This window comes from Nuphar pumila, chromosome 4, assembly GCF_984573655.1.
Source record: "Nuphar pumila chromosome 4, dmNupPumi1.hap1.1, whole genome shotgun sequence".
Classification (NCBI taxonomy): Eukaryota; Viridiplantae; Streptophyta; class Magnoliopsida; order Nymphaeales; family Nymphaeaceae; genus Nuphar; species Nuphar pumila.
Window position 1 is genome coordinate 34,183,509 of NC_143252.1, and position 17,268 is coordinate 34,200,776.

The window sequence follows — 17,268 nt, forward strand, 5'->3', positions numbered from 1 at the left end:
CTCCCCTCCAAATATACTTTCAACCCGATATCCACCTAGATGATTCCAGATACCCCCCTTTTGATCGATGTTGCATCGTCCCCAAGGACGATGCCACTGAAGGCGACCCTTGAGTGTTCAAAAAAGCCTCACTCCCTCGAAGCACGCAAGGCATTTGCATGCACGCAAAGAAAGTCCATTTGCTCCTCCTCGAGACTCGATGTAAATATATATATATATAGAGAGAGAGAGAGAGTACGGGAATTCGTGAGAGTGAGAGATCTGAGCAAAAGTTACCGGTACTGAAGGTGATATACCATATTGGGTGAGGGTGTCAACGGGTCGGATTTGGTTCGGACCCAGGTGAGTCCAAACCTGGATCTAACTTTGAGGTGCCCTTATCAGGTCTAGACCTGAGTCTGATCGAGTTCACCATAAGAAAAACCATACCTGAGTTTTATAAGGATTACATGAACCAGACCTGGTCCATATCCGATAAAATTATATTTTTTATCTTTTTATATTGAAAAAATCATGGGTCTTAATCAGAAATCAGGTTGGATCCGGGTCTCGTATGAAATTTCACCAACCATACTCGGCTTCATAGACCAATTGAACCCTTCGGATCCAACCTAGTTTCTAATCGGACCTCCTTCTTTATCACCAAACTCTAACCCTATAAGGTTTGGTTCTGATCAGGTCCCGATCAAACCCAACCCATTGACACCCTTAATATTGGATGTTTGGATACAGTGACAAAAGAACGCCTGTCAATTTTGTGGGCATTGCCATTGTTTGCTCCACTAGCACCACACCACAGATCTGAGTCAAGACTTGTACCAAGAAATCTTTATAAATTTGAAACTCCAAATATTGTTTCTTATGGTTCAGTCATTGATTCTTAGTAAATCTATGGAGTCGGAATCACGAAAGAAAAAAACCAAAAAACTCATTTAGTATGCTTTATTTAGAAAAGCTCATCTTCAATTTCAGTTATATTTGTGTACAGCTTGGGAAGTGATGTGGTGTGATTAGGTAGTTGCACTCACAGATGGCATGAAGATGGGTGAGGTGAACGATCTCGTGAGGGAGCTTGTGGAGGGGATCCTCAATGGGATCCAGGGGCCGGTGGAGGCCCTAGTAGGAGTGCACAAATGGGATAGACTTAGATCCTGGTAGGATGTGGTGGGGGGTGCTAACCAGATCTCTTTGGAGGGGTGTGCACCACTGAAATCTTTGTTGGTTGATGGCAAGAAGAGGATCATGATTCCGGCTCATCCTCACCAGGACATGATCAAACTGTGGGTCAGGACGGTCATGGCAGGCTTGTTAGGGGGAGAAAAGTTTAAAAGAATGGATTTTCCATTCATTTTTGCAATCCTTCAAAACCTGTGGTCTCATATACAGGTATGGCATTGTTTTCACCATTTTGTTTCTGATGTATATACCTCTCTTTTGGCACTTTTCAGTGTTGTATATGGCCTTTTGGCGCTTCTAAGCGCATGACAGGCCTATTCTTGATCCATTTTCAAAGTTATCAAAGCTTGAATCTTGCAAGGAAAGATTATGGAAGATAGCTGGCCGAACTTTAATAATGAACTCGTGGAGACCAGGCATTCCATGGAAGCTTGAAATCCTTCAAACGATTCCTTTATGGATCCGACTGCTAGATTTATCCATCGAGCTATGGACGAAAGATTTTTTCCTAGGAGTTGCTGAGTATTTAGAGGGTAAGCGGTTAGATATAGATACATATACCAAGTCTTTTGAGCATGTCCTTTTTGCTTGTATTTGTGTAGAACTCAAGACTGGGTTTAAGCCTGACCCAGAGATTGAGGTTGAGATAGAAGTTCTGGGGATATTTTTTCAGAAAGTGGAATATAAAAGATATTTAATTTTGTGATGTGTGTGGCTCTACATATCACCGTAGTGGGGCATGTAACAGACCAAAATCTGATGCTAAAAAGAAGACCAAGACCGACTTTAATGGGAGGAAGGAAGTCAGAAGCATAAAAGTGTGGAGAAAGACAGAAGATAAACAGAAAGTTATCTCTAAAAATAAGTTTGAACATCTCTCTAAAGCAAACATGGAGATTGAAGATTGTTTAGAAGATGAGTACATTGAGATTAAGGTGGCAGAACAATCGACTAACATGTGTTGGGATAAACCACCACGTTGGTGGTGGTTACCCATGATGTGGATAACACTCCCCCACGGAAGGTGTTCCTTCCGTTAAACCTGCACAGAATCAGGGGAGAACGGTTGCACAAACCGTTCCCACTCTATGCCTATAAAGGGGTATCATGAGCAACCCCTTGATCATTGGCAAATACAGAGTAAAAATTAGTTTCTTTGAAAGGGAAATACGAGAGAGGGTTTAGAGCCTTACCTCTCCATTCAGAGTATTTCTATCCGGTTGCGGGAATCGGTCCTGCTCACCGACTGCATCTGACAACCAACGCTTGTGGAGGGTCGCAGTCCGGCTGAGGAGAAACCACTCCTTGCTTCGATCAACCTCTGCTCCAGCCGACCTCCACCACCAGCAGAAGTACTCTTATGGTTGCCTCAAGTACGCAGTCCTCTCCTGTTGATTTGTTGTTTTAACACAGTGTTTGCTTTGTTGTGTTTTCTCTGTCTCAGCACAGGGCTACCGCCATTAAGGGGAGACAATCCCGGACGACCCCAACAATGGGTTATGGGCCCACACCCCGCATCCGCTGCACAGGGTGTGTCCTGGTCGTCTGGATGTGCAGGTTGCCGTAGGGCGATGCTGCAGCTGGTCACCGGCACCGGCGACTATCGCCGTAGGGTGACAAAACAAAAAAAAAACAAAAAAAAAACAAATTTAGATTTTTACCTATGGCCGTTGGGCTGCAGGAGAATCAGCCGTCGCCAGTGGTTGCTACAGACTGTCGTCGGCTTAATGGCTGGTATTTGTCCGGCGATGCAACCGGCATCTGTCCGACGACGCAGCTGACACAAGGGTTTCCCTACCGTCGGCGAGGGAAAGTTGATACGCTCGTCCGGGTTTTCCGTGAGGGTCGCCGGCAGGCGACATCGGTCGCCGGCAGGCGACATCGATCGTCGGTAGGCGACATTGATCGTCGGAAGGTGACGTCAGTCACCGACAGGTAGATGGGGAAAACCCCTCTTTTTCAGAAAAATTGGGTTTCTGTTTATGTTTTTTTAAACAGTGAAAGCAGGTCGGATCGGGTCAAGGTATGGGTTTGATCCGATTTGTATCGGGTCAGACCCGGATCTGGTTCATGCCGGGTCCGAACCGGATCAAGTTAAAATCGGGTCAGACCTGGATCCGATTATATACCGAGTCTGACCCGGATCTGGGTCCGCCCAGATCAAGTTAAAACCCGGTTCATACTGGGTCGGATCTGGATAAGGTTATTACCGGGTCAAACCCAGATCCAGTTAATATCGGGTCAGATCCATATCTGGTTACTGTCGGATCCGACCCGGATCCAATTTTGAACTGGTTCTGACCCGGATCTAGTAGGGTTCAGGCACTATTTGGCCTGAACCGGATCAAGGACTGATTCGGCCCCTTTTGAGACCAGTTCAGAGCTGTTTTTGATTGGTTCCTTCTAGTTTCTCACCGGTTCCGAGATGCTAAGTCTCTATTTTCATAAATATAAGAAAATATAAGAATTTTAACATACGGTTATAGGGTTTTTATGAACCTTTGTTCATACTTGACACCGGTTCATAAGGTTCAGAACCGGTTTAGACCCTTGGATAACTGGTTCGAGGCTATTTCAGACTGGTTCAGATTACTTTCAAACTGGTTCCTGCTTGAGGACCCAGGGTTTTACCCATTTAAGCTTGACTTTTATTATTATTCATGCATTTATTTAAAATTATGCATGTGTAAATGATTGTTTAATATTGTCATTAAAGATAGTTAGATGACTTAGTGTATTCACGTCACCAAAGTGACTGAATACACGTATGTCGTCAAAGAATTTCAGCACTATCATACAGTTTAAGCCGCTATTAAAATAGTACTTAGATTCGTGAAATGATAAACAATCCAAAGGTAGTTTTATCATGTTTGGAATTTAAGTAGGGTAGAATAAGGTAAACATGTCGAGATACAACACACATGTGTATCCAAAGGTCCCTTGTGTTGATGGTCTAACTTCACAAGAACCTTAGTTTTACCGAATATGGTTGGTAGGCGAAGTAGTTTTGCCTGTCGGAGCTCTTACCAAAGTAGGACTCCGATGACCCCCTTCACTCGCCTAGAAATAAGCATATTAAGGGCATTTATTCATTTTCTTTTTTCATTAAAGTTTTAGTCTCATACGAATGCTTCTTGATACATGTCTTTTGTCGTGCAGTTTCTAGTTCTGTGATTTTAGATAGCTCTAGTTGTATACCTTTTCTAAATGGATCGAATTTTAGTGATTGGAAAGAAACTATACTTTTTACATTTTGGTATATGGATCTGACCCTAAGGATAGAAAAACTTGTTGCTCTAACTGATCAAAACACTATTGATCAAAAGACTGCTTTTGAGAAGTGAGAGCGCTCAAATAGACTTAGCCTATTGCTTTTGCAATCTAAGGTGGCTCAGAATATTCGTAGTGTCATACCACAATGCCGGATAGTTAGAGAGTTTTTAAGTGTTATTGAAGCACAATGTATGAGTTCAAACAAGGCCAGAGCTAGTACCCTGATGTCTAAACTCATATCTATGAAATATATTGGAGGGAAAAATATTCGTCAGCACATTTTGGAGATGAAGAACATAGCGTCTCAGCTAATGACATGAAGCTCATCATCTCTAATTCTTTCCTAGTGCATTTAGTTCTAGCGTCCTTACCCTTAGAATATGGACCTTTCAAAATCTCTTAAAACACACATAATGATAAATGAACGTTCAATGAACTTATGTCCAAGTGTGTTGAAGAAGAAGAGAAGTTGAAAGGGGAAAAGGTGTAGAGTGCACATATGGCTTCTCATGCATCCAAGGTAGGACCAAGGAAGAATGCATTTAAAAGAAAAACTAGGAAGAAGCCAACTGAGGATAAGTCATCCCAAGACAAGCAATCCGACTCTGCTCCCATAAAGTGCTTTTTTTGCAAGAAGAAGGGACACAGGAAGGCAGATTGCATAAAGTATAAGAAGTGGTTGGAAAAGAGAGGTAATTTATCGTTTGTTTCTCATGAATGTAATTTATTACAAATTCCTGAAAATAGTTGGTGGATTGATTCTGGTACTACTGTTCATATTTCCAACTATCTATAGTTGCTCATGAGTAGAAGAAAACCAATAATGCATGAGAATAGCATCTATTCGAGAAACAAGATGCGTTCACATGTGAAAGGTGTTGGAATTTGCATGATTACTCTAGATACAGGCATAGTTTTAGATCTTCATGATGTCTTTTATATTCCATCATATAATAGAAACTTAACTTCAATTTTGAAATTGGATAAATTTAGATATTGTTTTAAGTTTGAAAATTGTAAATTATTCATTTATGAAAATTCAATTGAAATTGGCTCTGCATCAGTTTATGATGGTTTGTATAGATTGAACATGAAGATCCAAACTCAAGAGTCTCTGACTTCTGAATACGCATTGGTTGGAAATAAACGTAGCTTGATAAATGATAAATCTTACATGTTTTGGCATCGAAGGTTGGGTCATATATCTGAAAAGATAATAAAGAGACTCGTAAATAAAGGAATCTTGAAATCTCTAGATTTTACCGACAATGACCCATGTGTTGATTGCATAAAGGCTAAGCATACAAACACATATAAAGAGGGTGTCAAACGCAGTAGTGAGATATTAGAGATAGTTCACACAGATGTATGTGGACCTTTTATCCCCTGTTACACAAGCGAGAAATATTTTGTCACCTTTATTGATGATTATTCATGGTATATGTATCTCTACTTGATTTTTGAAAAATCTGATATTTTTCAGATGTTTAAGAAATTTAAGAAAGAAGTAGAGAAACAAACTGATAAAGTTATTAAAATAGTCAGGTCTGATAGAGGTAGTGAATATTATGATAGGTTTACTGAGATGGGGGCAAAGGGAAGGACCATTAGCGTGATTTCTCAAAGAGGAAGGCATTGTGCCTCAATATACCATGCCTGATAGTGCCTATCAGAATGGTGTAGCTGAAAGGAGAAATCGTACGCTTAAAGAAATTGTCAGAGCTATGTTGAATTATTCAAGACTTTCCATGAAGTTGTAAGGTGAAGCCTTAAGGATTGTTGTGCATATTTTGAATAAGGTACCTACAAAATATGTGCCTAAAACTCCTTAGGAGTTATGGACAAGTAAGAAACCATCTTTGTCTTATGTGCACATGTGGGGATGTCCTGCAGAGGCTAAGTTGTATAAGCCCCACATTAAAGTCTTTGATCCAAGAACAACTAGTGGATATTTTATTGGTTATCCAGAAAGATCAAAATGGTACAGGTTTTATTGCCCATCTCACTCACCATAGATTGTTGAAACAGATAAGGCAAAATTTCTTGAAGGTTCACTAGGATTAAGTGCACTTCAAAAACTTGGTTTTGAGGAAGTACATGATCCAGTTTTGTCACCTGTTAAGGAAAACACTGAAAGATACCACATTATTATTCCTAATGATGATGTGGTTGATCATTCAGTTGTTGATGCACAAATCCAAAGTGAACCTATTGTGGACATTGCGGAACAACACGAACATGATGATCAGGTTCAATCTGAACCTGAAGAATGACTTGTTTGGAGATCCACAAGGATTAGGAGATCTGCCATATATCCTGATTATATGGTGTACATTCAGGAGCCTGGTGATTTCATAGATATGGATGATGACCCGTTGACTTTTATGGAAGCTGTAGAAAGCAAACAATCTACACACTAGATAAAAGCCATGAAAGAAGAGTTAAACTCTATGGCTAAAAATCAAGTGTGGAATCTTGTCGAGTTACCTAAGGAAGTAAAGTCCGTACGGTGTAAATGGGTCTTTAAGACCAAAAAGGACTCCAAAGGTAACATAGAGAGACATAAAGCAAGATTGGTTGCTAAAAGATTCACCCAGATGGAGGGCATTGACTATAATGAGACATTTTATTTCTCCGGTCTCAACTAAGGAGTCAATGAGGATAATTTTGGCCCTCGTAGCTCATTATGACTTAAAGCTACACCAGATGGATGTGAAAACAGTGTTTCTCAACGGGGATCTGAATGAAGAGGTATATATGGATCAACCTTTTGGTTTCTCTGAAAATGATTGTCTGGTTTGCAAGCTCAACAAATCAATATATGGACTTAAACAGGCCTCCCGACAGTGGTATATTAATTTTTTCCAAGTCATTGTGACTTTCGGGTTTACAAAAAACATTATTGATCAATGTATATACCTTAAGAAAAGTGGGAGCAAGTTCATTATATTGATGTTGTATGTGGATGATATTTTACTGGCAACCAACGATATAAAGTTGCTTTCAGAGACAAAACAGTTTCTCGCATCACATTTTGATATGAAAAATATGGGTGATGCTGCTTATGTTCTTGGCATTGAGATCCGTCGAGACAGAGCAAAAGGTTTTCTAGGCCTCTCCCAGAGATTCTATATAGATAAGGTGTTAAAGCGATATGGGATGGAGAACTGTTCTCCTAGTTCAACACCTATATCAAAAGGTGATAAGCTGAGCCTAAAGGATTGTCCACAGGACGATATTGATAAAGCACAGATGAGTGCTTATCCATATGCATCAGTTGTTGACAACTTGCAGTACACGCAAACATATTCTCGACCAAATATTTCTTTTGCAGTAGGGGTGCTTGGCTGATTTCAGTCTAACCTAGGTTTACCCCATTGAAAGGCTACCAAGAAAGTCTTGTGGTACTTGCAAGGGACAAAAGACTATATGTTGACGTATCATAAAGTTAATCACCTCGAGGTCATTGGCTACTCAGATGCGGACTTAGGAGAATGCCTTGATAGTAGAAAGTCTACTACTGGGTACATTTTCTTACTTGTTGGGGGCGCGATCTCTTGGAGGAGTGGAAAGTAGACGACCACTGCTACTCACACCATGGAGGCAGAATTCATAGCATTGTACGAGACTACCTCACAGGTTATATGGTTAAAAAACTTTATATCACAGTTAAAGGTGATTGATTCCATTGGGAAGCCACTGAAGGTCTACTGTGATAATGAAACTGCAGTGTCCTTTTCGAACAACAACAAAAGTACTACGTCATGTAAGCATATAGAATTGAAGTATTTTGTTGTTAAAAAAAAAATGGAGAATCATTTAGTGCATATTGTTAATATTGATACCAAAGAGATGAATGTTGATCATCTTACTAAAGGGCTAGCACCGGAATTATATTCCGAACATGTAATGAGGATGGGTTTGTTAAACTCTTTTTTGACACATGCATATAAATAAAGTGATCGCTTTCAGTTCATGATTCTCATTATTTTTGTTGTTAATCTCATAAGGATTAGAGATTCAACAAAGGACCTATAGAATAAAATAAAAAGGTCATTTTATTCATCAAGTTATTCCCATAAGGTTTTTTGGTTAAGGGTTTATCGTCGAAACAAGTGGGAGAATGTTGGGATAAACCACCACGTTGGTGGTGGTTACCCACGATGTGGATAACGCTCCCCCACGAAAAGTGTTCCTTCCGTTAAACCCGCACAGAATCAAGGGAGAACGGTTGCACAAATCGTTCCCACTTTGTGCCTATAAAGGGGTATCATGAGCGACCCCCTGATCATCGGCAAATATAGAGTAAAAATTAGTTTCTTTGAAAGGGAAATACAAGAGAGGGTTTAGAGCCTTACTTCTTCATTCGAAGTATTTTCATCCGGTCATGGGAATCGGTCATGCTCACCGACTGCATCTGGCACGGAGCGCTTGTGGTGGGCTGCAGTCCGGCTGAGGAGAAAATACTCCTTGCTTCGATCAAACTTTGCTCCAGCCGACCTCCACCACCAGCAGAAGTACTCTTATGGCTGCCCTAGGTACGCAGTCCTCTCCTATTGATTTGTTGTTTTAACACAGTGTTTGCGTTGTTATGTTTTCCCTGTCTCAGCACAGGGCCACCACCATTAAGAGGAGGCGATCCCGGACGACCCCAACAACATGTTGATTAATCGTCTGCAGCATAAAGAGATGGAGATCAGTCCGAGCTCCAAAAATGATCGGTCTGCAGCATTATAGTGTGGAACTCTAGAGGCTTGAGATGTTCCTGGGCCTGTAAAGAACTGGCTGGCCAAATGAACAGGTGTAAAGTGGACCTGGTCTTTCTTTTGGAAATGAAGCTATCTAATTCAGCTATATATGACCAAAGTAGAGAGAGAGATTTCAATAACTTTTGGTTCATTCATAATTTTGACTGCAGTCCCACTTGCAGAGTTTTATGTTTATGGAACCCTAAAAATATTCTAGTGAACTTTATTGATGCTATACGAGACGAATGCTTTGGGCTCACCTGCAAGAACTAAACTTCAACATTTCTTGTGGGGATTGGAATGTATCAGAGCTGTAGGTGAACGTGTGGGGTGCAAGCTAAATCAATTGCTATTCGTGAGTTCAATGAATTCAGTGATTGTTGCCAACTAACGGGGATATCTAATGGTAATTGCACATTTACTTGGTCTGACAATCAGAAAGGAAAAGATTTTAAAGCTAGTAGAGGATTGATTGTCTTCTGGAGAACGCGGAGTGGAAGATTTGAATCCCTTACTCAAGCCTAGATTTTATTCCAAAGACTTTTTTGGATCATATTGGGTTGCACTTGAAGTGGTCGTGGGACTATCTAGCAGTCAAGTCTTCATTTAAATTTTTTAAAATGTGTACTGTTAAGGAGGGTTGTTATCACATAATAAAGAAGAGTTGGAAGATTGATGTTTCTTGAACTAAATGAATTTTTGAAAATAATTTTTCAGCGATTCTAGAATTTTAAAAATATTATTTCAATGAGTCAGAACTTTTTAAAACATTCAAGCCCTTATGATGAGGTTCCCTGCCAAAGTGGGTACCAGCCATGTAAGTGTAATGTGGTTGGTGGGCTTCATAAGGGCTTGAATGTAGATGATTCCACCTAACGATTACGGATTACCCATTGATTTTGGATGTTTTAAGTCATGTTTTGGAAATAAAACCTTAGAAATGTGTTCAATATATTTTATTTGCTATAAATCGATGAATGAATTGTGTTTTCTAATACAAATTTGATTTTATGACTTATGAGCATTAAAATTTATGAAAATTTTGATTCATCAAATTTTGAAACCTTATAAAAACATGCTCAGGTGTCGTACTCGAATTATCCAAAACTTGATTCTTTTTTCGGTAAATGAATTTTAAAAAGTATTGTTTCAAAGATTATGGATTTTCAAAAATATTTTTTCAATGAGTCAAGATTTCTTAAAATATTGCTTTGAACTAAATGAATTTTTAAAATTATTTTTTCAGTGAGTCTGGAATTTTAAAAATATTATTACAATGAGTCGTAACTTTTAAACTATTTGTTTGCACAAAATGAATTTTTAAAAATACTTTTTTAGAGTCTTTATTTTTAAAATTAGTTTCTCCAATGAGTCTGGCTTTTTTAGAATATTTTTTACACTGAATGAATTTTTAAGAATATTTTTAGTGAGTTTGGTTCTTTAAAAATATTTTTTCAATGAGTCAAGATTTTTTAAGATATTTCTTTGTGCTAAATAAATTTAAAAAAAATCAATGAGTCAAGATTTTTTAAAATAATGTTTTGCTCTAAAATAGTTTTTATCTTTTTTTTAGTGATTCTGAATTTTTTAAAATATTTTTTCAATAAGAATAAATTTTTTAAAATATTTTTTAATGCAAGCTCAAACAAGTTTGCAAGCATTAGACGAGCTGAACAATTCATAAATAGCTCATTAAGAAGACGAGCCTAAACGAGTTGAGTCGAGACAAGCATGCATTGTTCACACTTGCCTCAGTAAGGTATGTCGAGTCAGCTCGTAATTAGCTCATTAGCTAAATGAGCTGAACACAAACGAGTTTGGATGAGCCGAACAAAGTCAAACGACGAGTGGCTCGATTCATTTACTAGCCCTAATAGTGCATCGAGGGAAAACGAGGATCCATCTGAACCCACCTATTTTGGGGCAGGGATAGAGGAAATGAAACGAGGAATGGACCGGTGATGGAGGTGAAAATCAAAACTCGTATTGGGGTGGACTTACTCTTTCCCCCACCCCCGATTTGTGTTACTAAAATTACTAATATAACCTTAATATCTTATAAAATGATATTTAAATCTCTTATATATATATATATATATATATATATATATGTCTACTAACCCTAAGTTTCATGACCCCTTTCTCTCCTCTCTCCTTTTTCTTTTTCTTCTTCTTCTAACGAGTCTAACATAGGGATGGCAGTGGACTTGGGCACAGGAATCCGTCCCAACCCACACCATTTGTGGAGGACATGAAACAACGAATGAACCAGTGAAAGAGGTAAAAATCAAAACTTGTGTAGGGATGGAGGGCAAAATTTTGAGATTGGGTGGGGTGGAGAGCTTGTCCCCTTCCCCTGCCTTGGTCCACTAACATCCCTAACCATGGAGAATGACTTATGAGTCCTAGATCATCAAGAGTCCAACCGGGCTAGGATCCTGGTAGATGTGGCTTGGGTGGGGCCGTAAACATATCTGAGTATGCCACATATGCTTCGACTATCTTCCTTACCATTACTTACAATTTAAGAGGATATCTTTCCCTTCATAAATAGGGATGGCAGTGGACCAGGGCGGGGGTGGGGGACAAGGTCTCCACCCCTGCCCCGTTTCAAAATCTGAACCTTCATCCCCGCCTCCATCCCCGCATGGGGATGGATTTTAACCTCCACCCCCGCCTCCATCCCCGTTTCATGTCCTCCATCCTCGGTCCAAACGAGGGTGAGGCGGGGCGGGGCCCCATTTCTCCTTGATCTATAGTCATTCCTTAAAGGATTGGGGACGGGGCGGGTGGGGGAAAGTCGGGGATTGAGATGGGGATGGGGCGGGGAAAAACGTAAGTCCATCCCCGCCTCCATCCCCGCACGGGGATAGATTTTAACCTTCATCCCCGACTCCATCCCCATTTCATGCCCTTCATCCCCGGTCCAAACGGGGCGAGGCGGGGCACCCGTTTGTCCCTCGGTCCACTGTCATCCCTATTAATAAATAAGTTGTTAACTAAAAATTATGCATGCTTTGAATGTCTTACCCTTAATAAATGCACATCATGCATGCATAAGTCTACTTGACAACATAGGCGGAGCTTTGTGGGGGGTGCCTTTCGGCCCAGTTAAAAAAAAAATTATTTTTTTTAAAGCGCAGTCCTAGCCCAGCCCTGACTGCAGCAAATAGTTTGATTTGTCCATATGAAATAGATTTTTATTAATAATTGTAGCCATTTTTATTTTATCTCAAAAAAAAATCGGGGGCACTACCCCTGAACCCCAGACTATCACACCAATTTTTTTTTTCTGCTACACCCCTGTTTGCACATCATGCATGCATAAGTCTACTTGACAACATAGGCGGAGCTTTGGGGGGGGGTGCCTTTCGGCCAGGTTAAAAAAAAATAATTTAAAAGTGCAGTCCTAGCCCAGCCCTGACTGCAGCAAATAGTTTGATTTGTCCATATGAAATAGATTTTTATTAATAATTGTAGCCATTTTTTATTTTATCTCAAAAAAAAAATCGGAGGCACTACCCCTGAACCCCAAACTATCACACCAAATTTTTTTTTTTGAAAAAAAAAACTAACAGAATAAATGAACCAGCCTACCTTGACAAGAGTATGTCACTATGCTCTATTAAGGCAGAGAGGGTGTTGAGTGTTCTCTCCTGGGACATGCACTGTAGCTATAGTGTGTGTTTTTTGTTCCGATTGAGCGCCGAGTGACGCTCAATCGGGTGTAGGGTCATGCCGTACATGTGTGCCCCCCCCCCACACACACACGTTTGAGTGGAGCATATTGTCGATCATTATGACATCATAAACAGATTAGTACTTGTCCTCCAAGTGGTTGTTTGGATGAACCCACTTCTTAGAGAACTGAGACAAGTTGAGATATTGCACTCTGATCCATAATAAAATACCGTAATGTATCCTAATTTTCTACAAAAGTGGGCTCTTCAGGACATCCCTTTGATTGGATGCTCTAACTTTTGAGATGATTAGGATAAGTTGGGAAAATAAATTCTGAAGTATGGTCCAATTTCCCAACTTATCCCACTTTTTTCAGACAAGTGGGTGCACCCACTCATGCAAACGAAAATGGACAAAAAAGATTCCTGCAAGGCATTCCAAAATACAATCCCCCAAGTTATTCCTTTTAGGTACAATGCCAACAATTCTGATCATTTTCCACAAAAACCAACACTTCCTATTCTGAATAACAAGAAAAACTGGAATCGAGGAAAGAAAGCTATGGCGATTTTGTTTTCCCAGTTGGGGGAGTTCCACAGAATCTATTTCCCAAACTTGCCAAACAACCCACAATTCCAAACTAACCCTTCACTTGATCTCTTGTTGGGAAATCAATTTCACGTAATTCACGAAACAAAATCGATGACTCTACATCTATGCCGTGGTTTTTTTCCAATTCCACGAACCAAACATGCTAAAATCAAGATAAAAAGGGGATGAAAATCATGGAAAACTAGGTTTCTGAGAGAGAGAGATACCGATGGATTGGAGCTTCTGAAGGTTGGTGTGCATGGCGGACTCCTCGTTGTGGATGAGGTGGAGGGGCCGGGAGGAGGGCGGCCACGAAGAGCGCCTCCAGGAGACGGTTGGTGCCTACCCGGATGTCCGCCATGATCGGCCCTTCCTCCGTCAATTGCTCCATGGACAGCGCCACCTATTTGGGCGGAGCTTCCACCTGAGTGCCTCCAGAATCCTGCCGAGCCATCGTCGGCATCGCCATTCTCCGGTCGCAGGTCGAGAGAGAGAGAGAGAGAGAGAGAGAGAGAGAGAGAGCAAATGGCGGCATTTATGTAATACTTTAAGTTGCATTTTCGTTATTTGTATGGTTTTAAAAGGTGAAGGATGGTGGCATTTTTGTAATATTTTAATTTTTTTTTATATTTAAACGTGTTCGAAATAACTGAAATAAAAACTTTTATATAATTCTAGTTATAACCTTAAGTATGTATTTTTAATACCGCTTTTTTATATATTTGCATTGGACACATTGGTAGGCAATTTTGTAATTGCATATGTTTTTTTTATGTTTCCTTTTTTATTTATCAAAAATGCCATAATGACGACTGACACAATATGATGATGAAAAAAATAGATTTGATTGTAAAAATCATTTCATTTAAAAAAAAATGCTAGCGCTCCTGAAACCCTATTCTTCATCTTCTAGTCATTTGTCCTTTGGCTCACTAATATATTTTTGATAATCATTTAAATAAATAAATAAAAATTTACCATAATTTTTAAATTTTTAACCGTTCATAATCGAATAGAAATCTAAAATATTAATTTGATTGAAATTAAAGGTTTTGAGAAATTTAAAACTTGGAATTTAAGTTCCCAATTTAAATCCATTTGAATTTGGATTTTTGGATATGGATCTCATATAAAACCAGAAACCATTACCAAAGGTCTTTGAATCTAATATTTGGATCTAGATCTTAAGAAGATCCAAAATCCATTAGAGAAAATAATTGGATTCAAGTATTTGGGTCTGGATCTCAAGAGGATCCAAAATCTACATTGAATTTGAATATGAATTGGTTTGATCCAAATAAAATTGAATCCAAAATGAATCCAAGGTCCAATAAAAAATATAAATTAAGGTTTTTATTTAATTTAGATAGTATATTTAATTAATATATTACTTGAGAACTAACCACACCTATCTAAATGATTGTTCATAAAAGATAATACGAGTTATTTAATAGATAAACTAAGTTATAAAATAATAAACAAAGAAAAAAAGTTAACAAAGAAAAGAAAGAGACATAGTGGGTCGCTCCTCCCCAGTGGGCCCCAATTAAAATAATGGTGAATAAGTTTTTGGTGGGAGTATAAATGAGAGGAAGGGGAATGGGTGAATCGACTCCCAACACCCCCTCCTCTAAAAGAAAAAAATAAAATACAATATAAGACATATATATTAAAGGGAATGTTATGAATATAATAATTAAGATGTTAAAGTCAATTAAACGACTTGAAAGGAGAAGAGGCCTACTAATTGGCCATTTCCCTCCCATCTCATTTAATAGACTCCTTATAAATAGGGAAGTCCCTTACGGGTTGAGGTCTAGCTCTTAGAGCCCTCTCATTTCTCTTTCATCTTTCTTACTTCTCTCTTTATTCTCTCACATCTCTCTCTATCTCAATACCTCTCTTCTTCTCTCTTTCACCCCCAATGTACTACACAACTCAGGAGAGACGCTAAGTAGAACTTAGAGGAGTTGTTCGGAGCCATACACGTGATCAAAGATTGATTGTTTGTCGGTTAAATAAAGTCACAAGATAGAGATTTTTTTCCTAAGAATGGGTAACTGTAGAAAGCAAAATTTTTATGATGCCCAATCCCTAATATTTTTCTCAAGTGTGTAGGTACAAAGATTAGACACCCTGCCATTGAACGACATAACCAATTTAGCCATTCAGTTATGGATGGAAGAATAGTTTGGTCGTCCGTTGTAGATGGCATAACATGGATGTCATCTGATAGGAAGACGGCACAACCATATCATCATTTGATGTACCGAATAGATGCAAATAAGTTTGAGCTTATCCTTATCTCCTTCTAACTATCCTGGTACATTTTGCAAGACGGAAAGACTCTTCTTGGATGAATCTTTGCACGAAAAGAACTCTTATAGATCAGTGCATTCAAATCTATAAATAGAGACCTACCCCTACACCTTAGAAAATGAAAAAATCAAGAAATCGAACCTACTTGCTGGTTCTGCAAGATGAAGCTTATTCAATCCTGCCAACACACTATCCAAGTCATTAAAGAATTGTTAACACCCCAAATTTTTAAATTTTCAAAAATTCCTTTTTTTCCCCTGGCCCCCACCTTTTGAGCAATTGGGTTAATCTCTAGTTAATTCTCGGATTCACTTCCTTGTTGAAGATCCGAAATCCAATTTCACTTTCTATATTTGACCCAATCTTGGATCCATATTAGATATCCAAATCCAATTCTGAGCTCAGATCTTCTATTTTCAAAAAAATAAAAAAATCAATTCTTTGTATTGGCTCAGGTATTTTATCCAAATCCAATCTCATCATGTTTCCTCAATTCGAGATCCAAACTCGATATTTTCTCAAAATCTCAGATCCAGATCCATTTTGAAACCCAAATTTTAAAATTAATTCTACTATTTCACAAAACTCTTCTTTTTGTAAAATCCTCAAAATTCAATATTTTGCATAAAACTTTCAAAAACCTCATCTGGATCCCATCTTTTAAATCCCTCATATTTCCCTCGTATCTTTAGGTTTTTCTCTCAAATACATAAAAAGAAAAAGAAAAAATATATAGTTTTCCCCTTTAATTTTTTGAAAAACCTCGTAATTAGAACCTTCCTTTTGAAAAATTTGAAAACTTAAGGGACCCTTTTTGAAATTTTTGTAACGGTCTCCCCCATTATAAACCAACGCAGGAGGGAGACCATCTCTCATCTCGCAGCCCCCATCTCTCGCATCTCTCTTTCCCTTTTCCTTTCCGTCTTCCTCTCCTCTTCTCTTTCTTCTTCTTTCCCCTTTTCTTTCTCCCTTTCTCTAGTTTTCTTCTCTCAGTGGAGCTCGATCAGTCCTGCAGTAGCACAGAGAGGAAGATCACTCTCCTCTCAATCCAAACCAACCCAAGGTAAGAATTATCCCCCTCCCTCTTCATTTTTATGTAAATCTCCCTTTTCTTCTTCTTTCTCCTAGACTTTCTTTGTATAATATCGGTCTTTTGTCTCTTCTCTACTGAAGCATCATATGCAATATCGATCTGCCTATAAGCAACATCGATTTGCATTTTTGCAATAGGATTTTGATCTTCTCCTTGTTATATTTTGTTATTGATGGTTCATTTGATTCTTTGCATTTTTTTTGTCTTCTTTCTTTTGTGTTCTTCCATGTTTCACTCTGATTTACCGCATTTCATCATCCATTCATTTCTGCCAATTAGTTTTATCAGCCGATTTTATTTGCTCATTTTACTTGTTATATTTCTCTCATTTCATCGTATTGCTTCATTTGTGTGATTGTTTCTTTCTGTTTCATTTTCTTTCTTTTC